Here is a 9399-nt window from a genome sequence, read left to right as displayed (position 1 = left end):
TTTTCCTTTATACTTTGATTTGTATTTGGCCCCTTTGGAATCAATTGTGAGACACTAGAGTACTTCTCAACTAATTTGGTTTCTTGTTGAATCCATACTCACTAGATTTTAAACTTCAAAAATCACTTTTCTCATGAAACTCAAACAAAAATCACTTCATCTCAAATGGATGAAATATTGCTGTTGCTATAAACTTTGCAAAGCCAATCTTTGCATTATAATTTGGTTCTTCATTTATATACTTCCATTCTAACTTTGTGTGGTGCGTGCTGCATAAAACAGTTTTTAGACTTAAGCAAACAGTACTCCAAATAATCATTTGATACTGCAAAGGGAATAATTTTGCTTTATGGTGAGAGTATATGATATACAATGTGTTTTGGATATTGCAAGTTCATCAAGAACAAGATGGCTCTGTCATCAAGAGTTGTTTGAGACTCTACAGAAGGGGGAAATTTTAATATAGTTAACCAATTCTTTGTTCATTTTCACTGACATACAAAATGGGAGCTCAAGTTGAATAGTATTTTTTATTTATTTATTTTTTTTCAGTTTTCGTTATGCAATCTACAATGCAGTTTTGTTCAGGTTTTACCATTTGTAGGCATAGGTAATTTAACTTTTGTTATGTCATTAAAAAGTTGCGATTCTACCTTGGAGCAGAAGAAAAAATGGTTAACTATATTAAAATTTTTGGTGCTGGTAATTGTTGGCGCTATAAATTGTGACCGCTAGTATATTTTATATGTAGTATTTATTATGAAATGTAACTATAAAATTTATTAATATTATATGATAATTTTTTGTGTCAATATTATATGATAATTTATTATTTATTGTTAATTTTCTAGTATTTGTTCCTGCAAGATATCATAGGTTAAGTTAATCAATTTATAAGAAGTTATTATATTGTACATGTAATAATTTTTTATATTATTGAATTTGAATTATATTGTTTATTATTGTCTTATATATTATTGAATTTGAATTAAATTAATAATAATGTCATGTGACTTTGGATATAGTCTAGTTAATACAATATAGTAGAAACAGATATTACAGTAAAAACATGAATGACTAATATATTTCTAATCATGTAAAAAAGAACACGATACTTGAGTGTTTTTCTTCTCCACCACTTCAATACATCAAATCTATTAAAATCTTTGGTTACATCATCTTCCAAATACCTATCTATCTCATTCTTATTGAGTTTACTTGGCTTTATTTTCTATGTTTGCTTCCATTTTCTCAAAGGATCTTTAATCATATCGCTATCACTTTTACTTATTTTTAAACTAAAATTTGGTGCGATATCTGAAGAAAAATTTGCATTTTGAGTGTTCGCTAATTTTGTCTCTAAATACTAATTTTCCCTGCACATATCCTTCGAATTCCTAATTTTTTTATCATCATTCAATCATAATTTTTCTCCAAATAATTTTTTTTATCACCATCATTCAACGATGGTGAACACTTTCCGGGCTCCAATAATAGTACGATAGCTCCAGCATCTTTGTACTGGTTTTGTTCTTTTCAAATTTAATACTCATGCTTTACTTCAAAATCTTTTGTTCGATAAATTTTTATTTCAGAAGTCAATTACATTATTTTTTGTCAATGTGACTTATTCAGCCATCATAACCTATTCGAATAATATACATGTTATGTAATTTTTTTTTGTCATTATAGTACTAATTCTATGTTATTATTTTTATCGTATTTGTTATGTGTATAAGGGCATTTAAGTAAATTCTTCTTCGCAGGAATTTCACATGTTTCCGTTGAGCGGTACCTCATCCCCGTGGGGATTTTGCGAGTTCCTTTAAAACTCCGGATAATCTCAATAGATATCCATGGGTTCAAGGTTTTTGGCCATCCCTATATACGACATATAATGAACTAGTGATTCAACTATTCAGATTGTTATAGAATTCATATTCAAGAATACTATCTTCTTCAATTCTGCAGAATCTATTCTGCTTTCTTTGCATAAAAAGAATGTTAATACATTGATGAAGATACTGTAATATGGCAAAATGATCAAAGAATTAAAGAATCATTGAATTGCTCTATGATAACTCTAAGTACATGCGTTTTGGTTGGACTATTAATCTAAAATAGAGCAGCAGCCAACAAAGCAAAAAAGCTTGCATTATTAATTTTGTTGCACTTGATGATTCAGTAGGGGGACCAAACATTTTAGGGTCTAACTTTACAGAAAAGCTCTGCATACAAGTGATTAGGGCTTGTAAGCATTACAAGTCAATTAACCAATACCCCCCAAAACGCGTTGCAAGTGTTACGTCCCATACACGCGCTATATAAAGATCCCGCGTATATATAACTACAAAATTTAAAAGATTTGTTTCCTTCTTCGTTCTCCTTCTTTCCAAGTTTGCTCGTTCTTCTTCTCCTTCGTTCCCCTGCTTTTTCGATCGTTCTTTTTCTCCTCCTTTCTCAGTGGTTTGTTCTTCGTCATTGACGTTAGTTCCTCTCTCTGTAACTTCAACTTCGTTTTCTTTTCGATTTCTGGTTTCTAAAATCAAAGTTTGAACTCGTTTTGAAGATAATGGATGATTTAACCTCAGATTGTTAGCTGAATCAGGGCGAAGTGGATTATGAATTTGAATCTAACGAAGTTCCTGAGGTTTGATTTACATACGATTACTCTGAATTTTGTTGCAGTTATTTGTATAGCATTGTGTAGCTGAATAATTCGTGAACATTGACTGTGAAACTAACGCGTGAACATAAATCTGTGGATTGAATCAAATGTATTAGTTTTGATTAATTATCTGCAATTTATAGCAGACGCTCGGGTGTAGATCACAATTTTGTAGGTGTATTTTTGGGAAAAGTGTGGGTGTATTTACAGTTTATGGCTTTTTTTGTTATTTTAGTTGAGTTGTTGTCGTTCGGGTGTATTATATCAGACATGATTGGGTGTATTTTTAGTTTTTGACATGGTGTATTCTGCAGCCTCTCTCTATTGTTGATGACCAGTTTGTTCCTATTTTAGTTGATTCGTTGTCATTCGGGTGTATTATATCAGACATGATTGGGTGTATTTTTAGTTTTTGACATGGTGTATTCTGTAGCCTCTCTCTGTTGTTGATGACCAGTTTGTTCCCAAGGTTGGAATGACCTTTACCACCTTTGAAGATGCTGGAAAATTTTACAGGAACTACACCAAGGCTGCAGGCTTTTCTACAAGAGTTCGGAGCACAAATAGGAAGGGAAATGAGATTAAGAATCAATTGATTACATGTAGCAGAGAGGGAAAAATGGAAATCTAAAATATCTCCGACCGAGAAGACGAATCCGACAGCCGGTTTAAACTGTCCTGCAAGAATTTATATACACACATTGAAGGATGTTGGTGCTTGGATCATTTCAAAGGTTGTGCTGGATCATTCACACCCTTGCTGTCCAAGTAAAGCAGAGATGCTCAAACAGCACAGGGAACTAAGCATGTCCATTAGTCGTACAATAGAGAATAACGAGGAGGCTGGTATTAGACCAAGCAAAACCTACCAATCATTTGTTGCGGCTGCCGGGTCATTGCGAGTTAAATTTTATTGAAAAGGATGTGAGGAATTACATTACGAGAGAAGTGCGTAACGTTTCTGAACAAGAAGATGCAAAGGAATTCGAGAAATATTTGTTAAGAATGAAAGAGAAGAATCAGAATTTCTTTTTTGAGCTTGAACTCGAGGAGGATCAATCGATTAAGCTTGCTTTTTGGGCTGATGCAAGAAGTAGAGCTGCCTTTGAGTATTTCGGAGATGTTATTTCATTTGACACCACCTACAATACAAACAGGTAACAAACTGTCCCTGTTTATGATGCTAAATTAATATATTTTTATGAATCTGCGGCAGAGGTGTATATTGGGTATTTATGGGTGTATACAAAGCATTTGTTGGGTGTACGTAATGATTTTTCATTCTGCACTATGATAATTTGTTTCAGGTATAATTTGATTTGTGGTTCTTTTGTCGGGGTGAATCACCACGGTCAGTCAACACTTTTTGGATGTTCTTTGATAAAAAACGAAGAAATTAAATCATTCAAATGGTTATTTCAATGTTGGCTTCGTTGCATGGGAGGAAATGCTCCGAAAGGATTTCTCACCGACCAATGCGCATCAATGAAAAGGGCTTTAGAGGCCTGTATGCCAACAACAATTCATCGTTGGTGTATTTGGCACATCATGAAGAAGATTCCAAGCAAATTAAACGGGTACAAGGGACATGCAGAAATTGAACAAGAAATAAGCCAAGTTGTTTGGAACTCTCATAGTAAAGACTCATTTGATAGGAATTTGAATGATTTTCTGCTGAATTTTGGTCTTGTGGACAATAAGTGGCTTTCAGGTAATGTTTGTTTAAAATCTGCAGCAGAGATGTAAATTTAATTTTTTTTTCGGATGTATTTATAGTCTGTGTTTGGATGTATTGCAGATCTCTATGAAGACCGTCATATATGGGTTCCAATCTATCTGGATCACCACTTCTGGGCAGGGATGAGAAGTACACAAAGGAGCGAGAGCATGCATTCATTTTTTAACAAGTTTATTACCCGAAACAGCTCGCTTATTCAATTCGTCAAACAATACGATAATTTCCTTGGAAGTAGGGAGCAAGCAGAGAGAGAATCAGATGTTGCAGATTTTCATACGGTCATACCGTGTGCAACCAAATCCTCCATTGAAGCTCAGTTTCAAGATGTGTACACTCATCAAAAGTTTAGGAAAGTCCAAGCACAATTCAGAGGAAAGGCGAATTGCATCACTAGATTAACGAATTCTGCTATAGGCTATTCAGTATACGAAGTTGGAGAACAAGTTTTCAGCTCAATATTCAACAAGTTTGTGGTTACTTACGACTCAGTAGCAGCCGAAGTAAAATGCCAATGCTTATTATTCGAGTCAAGAGGGATACTGTGCCGTCACGCACTAAGCGTGTTAAGCTTTGAACAAGTAAGCCAAGTGTCACCTAGATATATACTGGAACGATGGAGCAAGAAGGTAAAGAGGCGACACACACACATCAAGAGCAGCCACGACGAGCCACTGTTGGAGCCAAGAAGCAAGAGGTTTGACCAATTGGTTTTTCGTTCGCAAAATATTTGCGAATTTGCATCCGAATCGGAGGAGCTGACTGCAATTTTGCACCGTGCGTACGATAACGTCATGGTTGAGATGGAATCATTGAAAGCCAAAAGGAAGGGCACATCTTCTTTATCTCACGAAGACGCCAACTTGGAATCCGTTAACGAGCTTCAAAGCCCTCCAAGGATTCGAACAAGAGGACGTCCAAAAAATAGGCTAGGTTCAAAGTTGGACAAACAGATTGCAAATGCCACAAAGAAGAAGAAAACGAAAGGTTTAAACGAGGTAAAAGTGCTGTTCTTTAAATATGTGGTGATTGAGTTTATTTTTCTCGTTAATAGTTTAGCTAATATGTGAGTTTGTTATATGCAGTTAAACCTCTTTGATGCTGCATCAGTGGTGCATTCAAATTCCAGCCAATATTAAGGACGTGTTATGAATTATCAGTTCAGGGTACCAGCAGCAACGGATAACTCTTTGGGTATATAGTTACAGAATATGGGTGTAAAAGCACTGTTCTTTTGAGTGTATTTCTGAATTTTCTTGTATTTCACATTTTACATATATATACATATATATACTTCAGAATCTTGTTTTTATGTTATAAAATACTATTTGTTTTTTTTTTAACAACGGTTTAAGGGTTTTAGGTATTAGGGTTTAGGGTTTTAGGGTTTACGATTTAGGTTTTAGGGTTTACGGGTTAGGGGTTAGGGTTTAGGTTTTAAGTGTTTAGGGTTCATGGTTTTAGGGATAAAGCATCAGGGGAATAGATTTTTGGGTGTATATTTAACTTTTTTTGGGTGTAAAAAATGGCAAGTTATGGGTGTATATTTGGTTTGATGTTTTCCTTCATATTATAGTACCTGTAATTCATACATTTTGAATACAGCAGAGAGAGTTTAATTATTGAAAGAAATTTTACAATAAACTGGATTATAATTGGACAATTTTTACAGCATTTGTTCAATTTGTTACAGAACTATATAATATTTACATTAATCAGTGTCAACATCCTCAGAATCTATCTGATAATATGGACTCAATAACAACGAGGATGGCTTGGACAGTCTTATTGCATTACTTCCCCTAATGGCTTCAGCTTTGTCTAGATTTATGTCATGGAATAGAATCCGGGAAGCATATTCCACTCTAAAGTGGTCCACCTCATGCTACAGTGAAAAAGAATATTTTGTTTAATCAACCATGTTAATTGAGTAATGTAATACAGAGTTATTTAGTTTTAAACATATTTACCTGGGTCCAATTGTCCCACTCATACTTCCGCCTTTTAATGTTTGCGGGCTCAAATATCTCAAGCCACTTCATTACGTAGATAGCACAGTTATAGCTGAAAACAAAGAAAATAAATTACAAATTACATATAGGAAAGTTTAATTTTCAGAGTGAAAGATTCATACCTTGTCTTTTGGCCCGAGATGTGAAGGTATGATGGTTCAATTTCCTTGTCCTTGTCCCTTGATTTCAGAGGTGCCCCCAGCATATACTTTAATTCGTGAAATTACATATCCCTTAAAACACGAAAGAAATCAGTAATACATGAAAGGGATACACCCAAAGGAGCACAAAGTTACACCTTATATTGAACAGAAATACACCCAACTATTAAAATACAGAACACAGAACCAACTTACAATGAATGTGTTCAGGGCAGTTCTCTCATCGGACGGAGATTTCGTGTGATATGGGTCGACTATATAAAATTTCCGCTTTCTTGTATCAGCTAACCATAACCACCAATGTTGTGAATGGCAAACAGGTGCAAAAATCTGAAATATGTTCAGATTGAACACTATTTTAGTTTATTTGGCACATAAGTAAAAAATGGTAATAAGAATTTTTAGAAATGAAAACTTACATAACGATGTGATGCTAATTTTTTAAGGTCCAAGAAGGGTATAAACATTGGGTAGTCTTCCACCCTGAACGGCTTATTGTTTTTAGGCTGTAAGAATACCCCCTATGGATGATTCGCAATGGTCATGTTCTGCAAAAATTGTGAATCACCAAATGAATACAGAAAATACACCCAAATAAATCCAGAAAATACACCCAAATGAATAAACAACTAACACCCAATTGAACATAAAAAATACACCCAAATGAACACATTAAATACACCCAATATAAGACAGAAAATACACCCGAAGGAATGCAGAAAATACACCCAAAATTTGTTCAAGCAACCCTTACCACAATATCAGGGGGGAGATAGTATACTTCTTCTTGAAACCTTTTAATCTTTTGTTAGTTTAGGATGAAGCACATGGCAGAGACAATCTAGAAAAAGATGCCGAAATCAATTTTACATCAATCAGGATTATAGTTAATTTTGGTGAAAAAAACATTAATTTTGTTGTAATATTACCTCAGCTTCTATATGCGTTTCAGGCGCGAGTGATGCAAGGTGGAGTTTTGACAGAGTGTACCTATCTTGGGTTTGGAGTCTGCAGACATTGTCAAACTCATTAGTTAGCCCATTTGCGTAGGTCTTCACTCGTATAGCCCAGAGGTAGCATTTCTCTTTCATGTCAGAACTATTTTCATTTGTCCTCGCAGGAGTTTCAAACTTCTCGAAACTCTCTGCCCCACTCTCCTTTGGAATCTGCGGACTTTTTCTTTTGTTGTCACCCCACCACTTGCAATTTTCTGTACCAGATCCCCTAATTGTTCTAGCAGTTTTGGGATTTCTGGAGTTTTTGCCCTGCCTCCATCTTGCGTTGACGCTCCCTCCTGCGTTGCTGTTTCTTCTTGGCTTGAATCAGTTAAGCCAAGGCTGAATGATGGCATCGGATCTGTTTTAGGAACATACGATGCTGTCCGTGCCATCATCATCAGCGCAGCAGCGTCTTCTGGGGCTGGATTACTATGTGATCATGTATAACATATTATAAGAATAAGAATATATGGATGATAATCAAACATTGATTTTACTCTGACTAACTTACATTTTAGATGGAGTTGGGGGAAGCGTGGGTGTGCTTTCTTCAAGTTGTTGGGGGGAGGGTTCAAGAGTACTGCACGGTTACATAAAATTAATCATGTTATAAAAAAACTAGTCAGGGATCAATCGTGAAAATATACACCCCAACAGGGACAATATACACCTAAACTATAACCAAATACACCCCAAGACTATTTCTTACCGTTTTGTAGTTCCTTCAATTTGTAGCACAGGAGTTGGTTCATTTTCTGTCTCAGGTGTTTCTTCAATTTCCGACACAGTGGTTGTTTGGGATAGTGGTAGACAAACTTGAATCGGAACTCTAAACAAGAAGAAAAATAAAAGGTTAACAATGCCTTTGAAAATAAAAAGGTTATAAGGTTGAAATATTTTTGAAAAACTCACATTGCAAGCCCTTCGGACGGTGTCTCTTTCCTCACAACCATCATACTCTCTTCAGCTGGCTCACTGACTGACTCTTCAACCAGATTCAACCTAAAATACACCCTAAGAAAGTCAAAAATACACCCGAACAATTCAAAAGAAAGACAGGCTTTGTTTTTTGAGAAGTTACATACTTGCAGTTTTTGTTTTTTTTTTTCCTGCCTTTTTTTTTCTCGAATAAAACATTAAAGGGCTTTTTTTCTAAAAAAATATATACAGAATTAGAAGTAGAAGGTAATAAAAGAATAAAAGCAACGGTTATTTGAAAGAGAAATTACATGCTCTCTGCCGGTTTGTTTACGCTACTTTGATCAGTGTGTCCTTGAGACGAAGGATCATCACTTCCTAAGTTTACGTCCAGTATTCTAAACATAATAGAGTACATATTATTCACAAAAAATACCATACTGTTAAATCAGGATAACAAGATTTTATCAAATAAAGCTTCTTACGTTTCAGATGAGACATAGTGAGCTTCTGTCGATCGCAGGTCAGCTTCCTTCTCCCTGGCAAACAAGAAACAATTACTAGCAAAGAAAATACCTTAAAATCTGAAATATACACCCCAACAAGACATACCCCTGTGCAGTAGATTTTTCATTCTTTTTCCTTAAGAATTCATCTAATTCTTCAGTTCCAATTTCAGATCTGACAGTACATGCATAAAAGAACATGTTAACAAATATAATTTTGATGATAGACGGTAATATAGCTTACAAAGTACTGTACCCATGATAGAATTGAGCTTGCTCAGGAGATGAATCCTCAACAACGACCTTTTTCTTTTTGGATTGTGTCCTGGGTGGAAAAAACAAGTATGAATTAGAAATAAAAAATTAATTTTATCACAAAATACTATCCAAAGAAGTGCTTA

General features: G+C 34.9%; 1 protein-coding gene and 1 long non-coding RNA gene across 4 annotated transcripts in view; one reads left to right on the top strand and one right to left on the bottom strand.

Annotated features, from left to right (window-relative positions):
• The window catches only part of LOC107644165 (pentatricopeptide repeat-containing protein At1g62930, chloroplastic-like), a 43465-nt gene that overhangs the window by 4761 nt on the left and 29305 nt on the right, over window positions 1–9399 (top strand). The window contains exon 3 of one of the 3 annotated variants that reach the window (XR_002347175.1): window positions 1767–1994. The exons of the other annotated variants lie outside the window; for them this stretch is intronic. The gene's annotated coding sequence lies outside the window, so the exon portion shown is untranslated. Of the gene's footprint in view, window positions 1–1766; window positions 1995–9399 lie in introns of those variants that run through there. 3 annotated transcript variants of the gene reach the window in all.
• Window positions 8697–8997, bottom strand: LOC110262536. The gene is made up of 2 exons (XR_002347193.1): window positions 8804–8997; window positions 8697–8726 (listed from the first exon to the last, which is right to left on the bottom strand). It is a non-coding gene; the product is annotated as an uncharacterized LOC110262536 (long non-coding RNA).

This window comes from Arachis ipaensis, chromosome B05, assembly GCF_000816755.2.
Source record: "Arachis ipaensis cultivar K30076 chromosome B05, Araip1.1, whole genome shotgun sequence".
In the NCBI taxonomy this organism is placed as follows: Eukaryota; Viridiplantae; Streptophyta; class Magnoliopsida; order Fabales; family Fabaceae; genus Arachis; species Arachis ipaensis.
This window is presented reverse-complemented; position numbering and strand designations above follow the sequence as displayed.